We start from the raw sequence: 15,240 nt of genomic DNA, 5'->3' as shown, positions 1-15,240 counted from the left end.
ATTGCTGTACCAAGTTGCCATATGCTGGTTGTAATCTCCAGCGAACTGTCATGCAAAATTGTCAACATTTAGTTCGTTTTTCCAACATTCTTCCTCCGGTTTTGCTGAAAAACCAATCCAATTGGCATAATTGCCGACATGACAACTTGATTTGATTGGCTCTGTTCGGTTGGTGGAGGACTATAGTTAAATAATTGACAGTATATCCACACGACAATCTAATCCTAAAGAAGCTATGAATCATGAATGCACTTACGATTAGCAGGGTCGGCTACGTATGGTGCGAAAGAAGTTCAACATACATAATATCAGTCGTGAAAGTCTACGTATAAAATCTAATTGCCATAGTTGCTTGTAGGATAAAGGTGTTACGAGCAATAATAGCCCGAGTGCATCATGGATATAAGACAGACGGTGGACCGTCCAGGTAGTCGTCAGTACAGGTGACCGTATCATCAATGGTTCTGGGCTGCATCTGTGGAGGAATTTTTTTTCCAAAACCGCAGCGTGAAACCTTTTCCAACTCTGCCCGGAGTGTTACAAAACGCCTCTGGCACCAATCCAGAACCTCCGCAGCAGGGCTTCGGTGACAACCGCAACCCACCACCGCCTTGTCGGGTTCACCCCCATTGAGGCCACTTCAAAAAACTATTTTAAGTCTCAACACGTCGCACATGCCTGATGATTGCTAAACGCGTCGTGCGTGAGAGACTGCTCTGAGTAACGGGGTGTTCCGTGGGAAAAAACAAAACTAACACCAATACCCTCCATTCGCCACTAAGTGACGGTGACGTCACCATGGCGCCTGTGCCAGGCCAGGTGCACTTTGAGGCCACCTCAGGTGTCAAAGGCTCGCTGGCAGGAGGTCTCGGGACAGACCGAGGTGCCATGGGTTGGCTGACTGAGAAGACTGGTAGATGCATCACCTGTACCCCCTACTGTGCCAACTTGCTGCATTTTAGCTGCCCGGCGCTCCGCTCGTTGTTGTGAGTGTCGCTCCTCTGCCCTCCATTGTTGCTGGAGGGAAACTGCCTCCAACTGCCCAGAGCGTCCTTCACGAGCCTCTTCCATAGAGGCCAATCTTGACACCGCTGGTACCAGTCGTTGGCAAGTCCACTCAGGTCCAGATTCTCCCGTACCGCATCAGTCCATCGCTTCTCCAGCCCATGTCGTACCCGTTTAGCCCCCTTTATACAGCCAAATAGAAGCTGCTTGGACATCTGGGCTACATGACTCAGTCAATGCAGACTTGCTTGCTGGAAGAGCTCACTGATGGGAATGTGTCCAGATCTTTCAAAGGTTTGTGAGCTCCACACACAATCTAGCCTGGTTAAGCGCAGGATGGATCGTAGGCATACCAGCCTGAATGTTTCTAACCGACGCAGATGTTCCATTAGAGGGGTCCATGTTTCACAAGCATAGAGAAGGGAGGCCATGACTGTGGCCGAGAAGACCCGAAGCTTCTTGCGTGCCTGGCAAGGCAATGTTACATAATCCTTGCCAGGACCTTTCCCGGTACACTGAGAAGAGAGATGCTCCTATAGTTGTTACAATACGTGCGGTCCCCCCTCTTTAAGAGGGGGACCACCAGGGCATCCTTCCAATCCTGTGGTGATGTCATGTAGGGCAGTCTGCACACAGATGCCACCCTTCCACAGCATTTCACTTGGGAGATCGTCTCTGCGCAGCACTTTTCCTGGTCTCAGACTTCAGATCGCCCCTCGCACTTCTGCCAATATTTGAGGTACCGCAGCCCTAATAAGCTCGTGGGAAACACACCCACACACATGCGCACTTGACAAGAGCTTTTCTCCCTCCATCTTTAAATTATTTAGCGCTTTTCTTAGCATAGGAACGTGTTTAGCGCGTGCAGCGTGCAACCGCTAAATCTGTATTGGGTTTCCGCAGTCACCCAGTGAACGTGGAAACTGTTAGGCCAACGTTGGGCCAACAACTTTGGTGCTACGGTGGCATGTCTACAGGGCGATATAATTAATCGTAGTTTTGTTGTTGTTGTTTAACTATGTCGCAAGAGAAATTTGGTCGGATCATTTACGAGGCCTAACCGAATACTAAAACGAAAAAAAAAATACTAAATATGAATCGGATAGATGTGAATTTGTTAAAGCGATTTTGTCGACGGCGTTTGAAAATCTGAGATAAACAAAATGGCAGCGTGAAATCACGTGACCCCGTCTCCTCCTGGGGGCCTCTGTTTCCATGGCAACGTGAGGGTTGAGCAGGCCCGACTTTTCCAAAAACAAAGAAATTCCTTTAAAAGCAAACAAAAGCAACGGGTTTTTTGTGTGGCTACCTTAGGAAGAAATTCGCGTTTTTAGAAGGTCGGTTTGGGCAAAAAATAACAACAAAATCCACCGTACACGTTAACACGGTACCACCGCCGTCTGTGCACAGCCGAGGCCCACACAGAGAGAGGCCCGTGTGCACTCCGCAAAGTGTTGGGTGGCCAACACCACGTCCAGAGCCGCCTTTGTCTTCCCACTGCCGATAATTACGTGCACGGCACCAGGTACTCGTTTGAGGCCGAGTCGACCTCGGGGAGATCAAGAACCGGTTCATCTAATCCGTAGCGCAGTGCGCTAAACTACTACACCACCTCTCCCTATGTGCACACACACAAAGATCCCCTGACATCGCCTTTGTCTCCCCGATACCTGCTGGTATCGAACTCGGGCTGCCATGGGGGGGGGGGGGGGGGGCGTTTGTGGCGCGCTAACCGCAGCGCCACCGCTCCCCTCCCAGCCACATGGTGTACGCGTGCTTACCAATGTAACACGTGTGTATCACACACACGCACACACACACACGTGCGTGTGTACATTTCGCACCCCAACCGCGCCAGACGTGGCACGAATACAATTGAAAAGTTCATTAACCACCACCACCACCCACCGCCGTCAACATCGTCGTCGCTAGCTACGACCGAGTCGCTTGCTGGAAGTCGACGCCGTCTGACACGGCGCTACACCTGTGTACCGCTACACCTGTGTGCCGCTACACCTGTGTGCCGCTACACCTGTGTACCGCTACACCTGTGTACCGCTACACCTGTGTACCGCTACACCTGCGAGCCCCACGCGGCTTACCAACAACGCACTCGGGGGGAGCCCGCACTGCTGTGGCTGCGGTGGCGCTAATCGCAGCGCCACCGCTCTCTCCCCTCCCGCCCCCCCCACACTCACCCTGCACTCGGATGCCGGCACCACGTTGTAACAACGTCACGTGTACTGACTGGTCTGTCGTCGTGAGTCTCGCTTTTAAAACGACGATTTGTCCTTCAATCGCGATGTAAATGGACGTAAATAAACTCGCGTGTTTAGGGAGGGATGGCCTTCGATGGTGCCTGACTGGGTTCACTGCCGAATTATCCGGATTATAAGACGCGCTACTGACGGCGTCTTATAATTTGGTTATTGTGTTGGTGTGTGTGTGTGTGTCTCTGCGTGTCTCTGTGTGTGACCGTGTCGGCATAACTACGGTCGTGTCGTGAGTGGTTCGCGCGCTGCGTTACGAACCCACGCCTGTCAATCCCTTAGCAGTGCCCTACCTTATCACAGACCAATTGGTCACCCCGTGCCCCTTATACATCTCAACGTTCATCCTACAAAGTCCCATCACAAGGGAGAAACACAAACAAATAAGACAAAACACGTTTGTTGTTGTTGTTGCCCGTATTGAAACGGCTGTACGCCGTACGGACCTGAAAACGCAATGTCCCTGTACAAGATTACGGAGTCAGCCGTGTGGGGTTGACGCGGTGTGCGAACGCGTTGACCCGAGTTCGATATCCCTGTTGGCACACTCGAAATGAAGGACGTGGGCAGGTGCTCCAAATCGAGGGCAAACACATTTATTGTGGTCAATCTGTAAGATGCAACAGCACGTGTCTCACACACAGCAATTCTTCAACCGAGTCGCCATTAACCACGTGACTGGTGTACTAGTGCGGTTATTCAATAACCCTGCCAGCCACCTACAGGCCCAACTCAGTCATCGCATGCTGCTGGGGACACATGCATTGATGCACTGCGCAGCACATCAGGACTTTCACAGAACCACACTTTACTCCCTTGCTGCTGCACAAGGACATAATTAAAGGAGTGGTCCATTCCTAATGTGCCACATCCCGCTACGGTGACGATTATCTGAACCGGTCATGGGCCTCCCCGAGGTCATCTCGGCCTCAAATGAGTATGTGGTGCGATGTGTAAAAAAATAAACATAACCACTGGGGAGACAAAGGCGGCTGGGCGTGGTGTTGACCACCGCACCCCCTCGTTTGGGTGGGGTGCCGCTCTTCGTAGGTGCTACTCGCTAACAGCACTTGCCCCAACAGTCTGTTAAGGCTATACGGGGGATCGTTGTCTTTGTATTTGCAAAATGTCTATTGACACTGGGCACAAAGCCTGGAGTGCATCTTCCTCTCCCAAGCGTCTTATCAGGGTTAAAGCCAAAGTGTTTGACACCACCAGCAATGTGGTGGTCACTGTGAGAGTGGTCAGTTATGTAACAGCACTACTGCTACTCCAGTACTATTGTTACATAACTGAGAAACTCCAGGAATTTAAATAACTCGGGAAGATGAGAAACAATACGAAACTTTACAACTATTTTTTTTTATTTTACCAGGTAAGGCCCACTGAGCTATGTAGCTACTTTTCAGAAGCGACCTGGCCACCAACGACAGCTCAACGAAGTGGCTTTTTATCAAGTGGAAATTTATAGCAGCCAAATACGCGAGACGAATGTTACTGAATGTGGAGGGAAACCCGGATGACCACGGGGAGAACGCGCAAACTCCAAATATGCAGCAGGCGTCAGGGTCGTGATCGAACCCATGGCCTCCTGTATATCGGGAGAGGGAGTTAACATCTCCCAGCCACCGCGCGGTGGTGCTAAGATGTTGAAACACCAAATAGGCACCTTTAGAAGGCACCAAGTCTGCATTAAGCCCACACACTTGTGGTAAAACATGCAAAGAAACATGCTTTCACGTAGGTTTAAAATGTAGTCCAACCGTGCGAATCGGAGATGCGGGCTAATGTCCGTGGCCGTATTGCGCTAGAGACTGATTTTGATTGGCCAACACCAGAGACGGCCTCCTTTAAGGCCTTGTCTCACGGTGCTATCGAGCAGTGCTCTTCACTCATGTTCAGTGGGGGGGGGGGGGGGGACACTTTCGCCGATAAGACATCGTCAGTGTCAGGCCCGCCACTCATTTGAAACCATTGTTGGGTTTCTGACAGTACGATGATGGTGGAGGGTGTTTTTTTACTCGCTGTGTCTGCAATAGATTCAAGAACGCCAAATCATTAATATCTCGGCTAAAGACTTTGTTTTATCATCTTAAAAATTGGCAAAAAAAACTTGGCCCCGTCGACTCGGGAACACTTACAGATCTTACAGATTTCCGAGAACAGCAGCAGCAGCTGCCCGAATGAGAGGACGCTTTCATTACATCACAGTTCTTCATCTTATTGGCATTTCGAGAGCAGGCACTTGACATTGTTATTGACAGGTTCTATTAGTCGCTAAGATTGTATCTCTACTTGCGAGTCAAGTTTGTTTTACGTACAGCGCTTTGAGATTCCAGTACTTCAACATGAAAGGCGCTATAAAATAAAAATAATTGTTTATTTTTATTATATAATAATATAAAAATTTAATTATAATTTGTATTATATAATAATATAAGTAAAAAAATTGTTATATAATATAATGAAATAATGCGTTACTTTTATTATTTTATTATTTCCCTTCTACTTGACTTTACCGAAAGAACCAAGAAGATGAATCCCTGCAGTCACGAAAGCTTTAAATCGAAAAATGAAAGGCGCTGTTATAGAATAAAAAAAACCACAGAGGTTGTTACCATCATTATAATTAAAACCCCCCATTTCTGACACCCATATTTGTTCCTCTGCGCTCTGATATGGGAGTTGAAATCGTGCTTCTCTCTCCACTCATCGCCACCGTGGAACCATCACGGGGACGCCCTGCGCGACAGCGGCTCCATGCACCAGGCCCCCAGGAACACCTCGTTCTGTCCCAGGCAGAAGTCCGCGGTGTCCATGTAGGCGTCGAACGGCCTCACAGCCACCTCCTCGTCTGATCAACGTCCATCACCAGCAAAGACAAAGATTGCCCAGGCAAAGCATTAGCGGCGAAGAGGTTGGTTGGGTGGTCGTCACCACGCCTTGTGTCTCCGCAGTGGCGATGTGTTCACACACCGCACCAGCTACTCAAGTTGAGGCTGAGTCGGCCTAGGGGGAGGACCAGGACCGTTTCAGATGATCGTCACCGGTGTTGGAATCGAACTGTGGTGGTCGCGTTCGGAGCACGGCACGCTAACCGCTACACCATCACCACCATCACCACCCTTATTGTCATCACCGTCCATTCAGATTATAGCACAATGCACTTTTTGTTGTTGACAGAAAGCTTCCAAATCTCTCAGCCAGAGGGCAGAGCACCAGCAGCCAATGTTGTCGCGTGCGCTGCTGCCACACATCGATGCTCCCACGCACATTCACACAACGCACGCGAAGCCCGCGCTCGTGAAGTGTTTGCATCCAGCAGTGGATGGACAACAGGGCCTTGCGTGCGTGTGTGCGTGTCGTGCGTGTCGTGCGTGTGCGTTGTGTGTTTTGTGCGTGCGTGTTGTGTGTTGTGCGTGTCGTGCGTGTGTGTGTGTTGTGCGTGCGTGTTGTGTGTGTGCGTGTGTGTGCTTGTGCGTGCGTGTGTGTTGTGCGTGTTGCGTGCGTGTGTGTGTTGCGTGTTGTGTGTGTGTTGTGCGTGTTGCGTGCGTGTGCGTGTTGCGTGCGTGTGCGTGTTGCGTGCGCGTGTTGCGTGTTGTGTGTGTGTTGTGCGTGTTGCGTGCGTGTGTGTGTTGCGTGCGTGTGCGTGTTGTGTGTTGTGCGTGTGCGTTGTGTGTGTTGCGTGCGTGTGCGTGTTGCGTGTTGTGTGTGTGTTGTGTGTGTGCGTGCGTGTGCGTGTTGCGTGCGTGTGCGTGTTGTGTGTTGTGCGTGTGTGTTGTGTGTGTTGTGTGCGTGTGCGTGTAGCGTGTTGTGTGTGCGTTGTGCTTGTGCGTGCCCACCCTTGGCTAAGAAGAAGACCCCCCCGTGGTAGCTGGTCTCGAAGCAGCCACACGGAGACCCCTCCACCTGGCAGCCCGCGCTGGGGGCCGTGGTCGGGGTCGGGGCAGGGAGGGACACAGCCAGAGGGCCTGTCAGTAGGACCGTTATCATGTTCTCAACACTCACCACACATTCACCACTCACTCACCACTCACTCAACACACCACACACTCACCACTCACTCACCACACACTCACCACTCACTCAATCACTCACCACACACTCACCACACACTCACCACTCACTCAATCACTCACCACACACTCACCACTCACTCAATCACTCACCACTCACTCACCACACACTCACCACTCACTCAATCACTCACCACACACTCACCGCACACTCACCACTCACCACTCACTCACCACACACTCACCACTCACTCAATCACTCACCACTCACTCACCACACACTCACCACTCACTCAATCACTCACCACACACTCACCACTCACTCACCACTCACTCACCACTCACTCAATCACTCACCACACACTCACCACACACTCACCACTCACTCACCACTCACCACACACTTACCACTCACTCACCACTCACTCACCACTCACTCACCACAAACTCACCACTCACTCACCACACACTCACCACACACTCACCACACACTCACCACTCACTCACCACTCACTCACCACTCACTCAACACACCACACACTCACCACTCACTCACCACACACTCACCACTCAATCACTCACCACACACTCACCACACACTCACCACTCACTCACCACACACTCACCACTCACTCACCACTCACTCAACACACCACACACTCACCACTCACTCACCACACACTCACCACTCACTCACCACTCACTCAACACACCACACACTCACCACTCACTCACCACACACTCACCACTCAATCACTCACCACACACTCACCACACACTCACCACTCACTCACCACACACTCACCACTCACTCACCACACACTCACCACTCACTCACCACTCACTCACCACTCACTCAATCACTCACCACACACTCACCACACACTCACCACTCACTCACCACACACTCACCACTCACCACACACTCACCACTCACTCACCACACACTCACACCACTCACCACTCACTCACCACACACTCCACTCACACTCACCACACACACTCACCACACACTCACCACACACTCACCACTCACTCACCACACACTCACACTCACCACACTCCCACTCACTCACCACACACTACACACACACTCACCACTCACTCAACACACCACACACCCACCACTCACTCACCACACACTCACCACACACTCACCACTCACTCACCACACACTCACCACTCACTCACCACTCACTCAACACACCACACACTCACTCACCACACACTCACCACACACTCACTACTCACTCACCACTCACTCACCACTCACTCACCACACACTCACCACTCACTCACCACACACTCACCACACACTCACCACACACTCACCACACACTCACCACACACCCACCACAAGCAGCACGTGCCACGTACATAACGACTCACCACCGCAACACGAAACAGTCACTACAATCTGTGCGTACAACTCACCACAACGGAAAAAGCCAAATCGAGTGCAACTCCACCGCACCACGCCACTCACCACCCACATCACAAATCACCGCACCACGCCACTCACCACCCACATCACAAATCACCGCACCACGCCACTCACCACCCACATCACAAATCACCGCACCACGCCACTCACCACCCACATCACAAATCACCGCACCACGCCACTCACCACCCACATCACAAATCACCGCACCACGCCACTCACCACCCACATCACAAATCACCGCACCACGCCACTCACCACCCACATCACAAATCACCGCACCACGCCACTCACCACCCACATCACAAATCACTGCACCACGCCACTCACCACCCACATCACAAATCACCGCACCACGCCACTCACCACCCACATCACAAATCACCGCACCACGCCACTCACCACCCACATCACAAATCACCGCACCACGCCACTCACCACCCACATCACAAATCACCGCACCACGCCACTCACCACCCACATCACAAATCACCGCCCCACGGCACTCACCACCCACATCACAGATCACCGCCCCACGCCACTCACCACCCACATCACAGATCACCGCACTACGCCACTCACCACCCACATCATAAATCACCGCACCACGCCACTCACCACCCACATCACAAAACACCGCACCACGCCACTCACCACCCACATCACAAATCACCGCACCACGCCACTCACCACCCACATCACAAATCACCGCACCACGCCACTCACCACCCACATCACAAATCACCGCACCACGCCACTCACCACCCACATCACAAATCACCGCACCACGCCACTCACCACCCACATCACAAATCACCGCACCACGCCACTCACCACCCACATCACAAATCACCGCACCACGCCACTCACCACCCACATCACAAATCACCGCACCACGCCACTCACCACCCACATCACAAATCACCGCACCACGCCACTCACCACCCACATCACAAATCACCGCACCACGCCACTCACCACCCACATCACAAATCACCGCACCACGCCACTCACCACCCACATCACAAATCACCGCACCACGCCACTCACCACCCACATCACAAATCACCGCACCACGCCACTCACCACCCACATCACAAATCACCGCACCACGCCACTCACCACCCACATCACAAATCACCGCACCACGCCACTCACCACCCACATCACAAATCACCGCACCACGCCACTCACCACCCACATCACAAATCACCGCACCACGCCACTCACCACCCACATCACAAATCACCGCACCACGCCACTCACCACCCACATCACAAATCACCGCACCACGCCACTCACCACCCACATCACAAATCACCGCACCACGCCACTCACCACCCACATCACAAATCACCGCACCACGCCACTCACCACCCACATCACAAATCACCGCACCACGCCACTCACCACCCACATCACAAATCACCGCACCACGCCACTCACCACCCACATCACAAATCACCGCACCACGCCACTCACCACCCACATCACAAATCACCGCACCACGCCACTCACCACCCACATCACAAATCACCGCACCGCACCACGCCACTCACCACCCACATCACAAATCACCGCACCACGCCACTCACCACCCACATCACAAATCACCGCACCACGCCACTCACCACCCACATCACAAATCACCGCACCACGCCACTCACCACCCACATCACAAATCACCGCACCACGCCACTCACCACCCACATCACAAATCACCGCACCACGCCACTCACCACCCACATCACAAATCACCGCACCACGCCACTCACCACCCACATCACAAATCACCGCACCACGCCACTCACCACCCACAAATCACAAATCACCGCACCACGCCACTCACCACCCACATCACAAATCACCGCACCACGCCACTCACCACCCACATCACAAATCACCGCACCACGCCACTCACCACCCACATCACAAATCACCGCACCACGCCACTCACCACCCACATCACAAATCACCGCACCACGCCACTCACCACCCACATCACAAATCACCGCACCACGCCACTCACCACCCACATCACAAATCACCGCACCACGCCACTCACCACCCACATCACAAATCACCGCACCACGCCACTCACCACCCACATCACAAATCACCGCACCACGCCACTCACCACCCACATCACAAATCACCGCACCACGCCACTCACCACCCACATCACAAATCACCGCACCACGCCACTCACCACCCACATCACAAATCACCGCACCACGCCACTCACCACCCACATCACAAATCACCGCACCACGCCACTCACCACCCACATCACAAATCACCGCACCACGCCACTCACCACCCACATCACAAATCACCGCACCACGCCACTCACCACCCACATCACAAATCACCGCACCACGCCACTCACCACCCACATCACAAATCACCGCACCACGCCACTCACCACCCACATCACAAATCACCGCACCACGCCACTCACCACCCACATCACAAATCACCGCACCACGCCACTCACCACCCACATCACAAATCACCGCACCGCACCACGCCACTCACCACCCACATCACAAATCACCGCACCACGCCACTCACCACCCACATCACAAATCACCGCACCACGCCACTCACCACCCACATCACAAATCACCGCACCACGCCACTCACCACCCACATCACAAATCACCGCACCACGCCACTCACCACCCACATCACAAATCACCGCACCACGCCACTCACCACCCACATCACAAATCACCGCACCACGCCACTCACCACCCACATCACAAATCACCGCACCACGCCACTCACCACCCACATCACAAATCACCGCACCACGCCACTCACCACCCACAAATCACAAATCACCGCACCACGCCACTCACCACCCACATCACAAATCACCGCACCACGCCACTCACCAACCACATCACAAATCACCGCACCACGCCACTCACCACCCACATCACAAATCACCGCACCACGCCACTCACCACCCACATCACAAATCACCGCACCACGCCACTCACCACCCACATCACAAATCACCGCACCACGCCACTCACCACCCACATCACAAATCACCGCACCACGCCACTCACCACCCACATCACAAATCACCGCACCACGCCACTCACCACCCACATCACAAATCACCGCACCACGCCACTCACCACCCACATCACAAATCACCGCACCACGCCACTCACCACCCACATCACAAATCACCGCACCACGCCACTCACCACCCACATCACAAATCACCGCACCACGCCACTCACCACCCACATCACAAATCACCGCACCACGCCACTCACCACCCACATCACAAATCACCGCACCACGCCACTCACCACCCACATCACAAATCACCGCACCACGCCACTCACCACCCACATCACAAATCACCGCACCACGCCACTCACCACCCACATCACAAATCACCGCACCACGCCACTCACCACCCACATCACAAATCACCGCACCACGCCACTCACCACCCACATCACAAATCACCGCACCACGCCACTCACCACCCACATCACAAATCACCGCACCGCACCACGCCACTCACCACCCACATCACAAATCACCGCACCACGCCACTCACCACCCACATCACAAATCACCGCACCACGCCACTCACCACCCACATCACAAATCACCGCACCACGCCACTCACCACCCACATCACAAATCACCGCACCACGCCACTCACCACCCACATCACAAATCACCGCACCACGCCACTCACCACCCACATCACAAATCACCGCACCACGCCACTCACCACCCACATCACAAATCACCGCACCACGCCACTCACCACCCACAAATCACAAATCACCGCACCACGCCACTCACCACCCACATCACAAATCACCGCACCACGCCACTCACCACCCACATCACAAATCACCGCACCACGCCACTCACCACCCACATCACAAATCACCGCACCACGCCACTCACCACCCACATCACAAATCACCGCACCACGCCACTCACCACCCACATCACAAATCACCGCACCACGCCACTCACCACCCACATCACAAATCACCGCACCACGCCACTCACCACCCACATCACAAATCACCGCACCACGCCACTCACCACCCACATCACAAATCACCGCACCACGCCACTCACCACCCACATCACAAATCACCGCACCACGCCACTCACCACCCACATCACAAATCACCGCACCACGCCACTCACCACCCACATCACAAATCACCGCACCACGCCACTCACCACCCACATCACAAATCACCGCACCACGCCACTCACCACCCACATCACAAATCACCGCACCACGCCACTCACCACCCACATCACAAATCACCGCACCACGCCACTCACCACCCACATCACAAATCACCGCACCACGCCACTCACCACCCACAAATCACAAATCACCGCACCACGCCACTCACCACCCACATCACAAATCACCGCACCACGCCACTCACCACCCACATCACAAATCACCGCACCACGCCACTCACCACCCACATCACAAATCACCGCACCACGCCACTCACCACCCACATCACAAATCACCGCACCACGCCACTCACCACCCACATCACAAATCACCGCACCACGCCACTCACCACCCACATCACAAATCACCGCACCACGCCACTCACCACCCACATCACAAATCACCGCACCACGCCACTCACCACCCACATCACAAATCACCGCACCACGCCACTCACCACCCACATCACAAATCACCGCACCACGCCACTCACCACCCACATCACAAATCACTGCACCACGCCACTCACCACCCACATCACAAATCACCGCACCACGCCACTCACCACCCACATCACAAATCACCGCACCACGCCACTCACCACCCACATCACAAATCACCGCACCACGCCACTCACCACCCACATCACAAATCACCGCACCACGCCACTCACCACCCACATCACAAATCACCGCACCACGCGCACACCGCAATTCGGTCAGGCGACGGCTGACTTCGTTGCCATCGCAGATTGCAACTCGTGCAGGATCTCAGCGGCGCTGCCCCCTGGTGTCTCTGACCCCTGGTGTCTCTGACCCCTGGTGTCTCTGACCCCTGGTGTCTCCGACCCCTGGCGTCTCCGCCCCCTGGTGTCTCCGACCCCTGGCGTCTCCGCCCCCTGGTGTCTCTGACCCCTGGTGTCTCTGACCCCTGGTGTCTCTGACCCCTAGTGTCTCCGCCCCCTGGTGTCTCCGCCCCCTGGCGTCTCCGCCCCCTGGTGTCTCTGACCCGGCCACTGTGAACCCTCGACAAGCGACGGAGGTCAGCGGTCTCACCCGGAGCTCCTGACGAGGGTGCTCGCCATGAGCACGCTCGCCTTGCGGACCTCCCCACGGACGCTGCTGAAGTGCCGCTTGAACTTCACGGTGCTGTGACCGATCATCGCCACCGACCTGTTCGTCTTGTACGCGAGCTGTGCGAACAAACAGGCGACCACAACATTCCCCGATCGTCATGGCCTGAAAGAGGTGTCATTGTTCTTCTTGGTTCTTTCGGTAAAGTCACGTAGAAGGGAAGTAATGTTATTTTATTACTTCCCTTCTACGTGACTTTACCGAAAGAACCAAGAAGATGAATCCCTGCAGTCACGAAAGCTTTAAATCGAAACGTGTCATTGTTGTCATCGTTGTTATTGTTGTTGTTTAGCGAAGAGGCGCGCTGCTTCAGCGGGCCAGGTGTCTCTTGTTGTGTGTTAGTGGGCTACGGAGACCGCTTTGTAAGAGATGACAGAGACGACAAGAGGTCAGTGGAGAGAGAGGGGAAGATGCTTGTCAGGGAGCTATCGGGCTGTGTCGCTGTGTGTGGATCAGGGGCCAGTGGTATAAGGGTTCGCGTGCTGCGTTAGGAAACTAAACTACTAAACGAGCTTTTACAGAAGCGACCTCAACGAACTGGGCTATCGTATGGAAGTTGAGAGCAGCCAAAAACTGTAAACACATGTTTATAAATGTGGAGGGGAAACCCAGAGGACCGGAGAAAAATCCATGCGACTACGGGCAGAGAGACACGCAAACTCCAAATATACAGCAGGTGTCAGGGTCGGACTCGAACCCATGACCTCCTGTATACCAGGCGAGGTCGTTAACATCTCACCACCGGGGTGACGAGGCTGGCGACTCGAGTTCGATTCCCGCTCACGGCCAACACCAGTGACAATGATCTGAACCGGTCCTGGGCCTCCCCTAGGTCGACTCAGCCTCAAAAGAGTATCTAGCACGGTGTGGAAAAACATCGCCATTGGGGAGACAAAGGCGGTCGGGCGTGCTGCTGGCCACCCACCCACCCACTCGTGTGCCGTGCCGGCCTTCATATGTGCTCGCTAACAGCACTTGCCCCAACAGTCTGTTAAGGCTACACGGCGGATCTTTGTCTTTGTATCGGGCAGCTGGCTGCTCAGCGGCTTGAGATGAAGTTGTTGGCGCTCGAGTCCAGATGTCCGAGACGGCCGCTGGGAATGTCGTGGGGAGACGGGAT

Source organism: Lampetra fluviatilis, chromosome 27, assembly GCF_964198595.1.
Source record: "Lampetra fluviatilis chromosome 27, kcLamFluv1.1, whole genome shotgun sequence".
In the NCBI taxonomy this organism is placed as follows: domain Eukaryota; kingdom Metazoa; phylum Chordata; class Hyperoartia; order Petromyzontiformes; family Petromyzontidae; genus Lampetra; species Lampetra fluviatilis.
The sequence above is the reverse complement of the archived record's forward strand: the minus strand, read 5'-3'. Positions refer to the sequence as shown.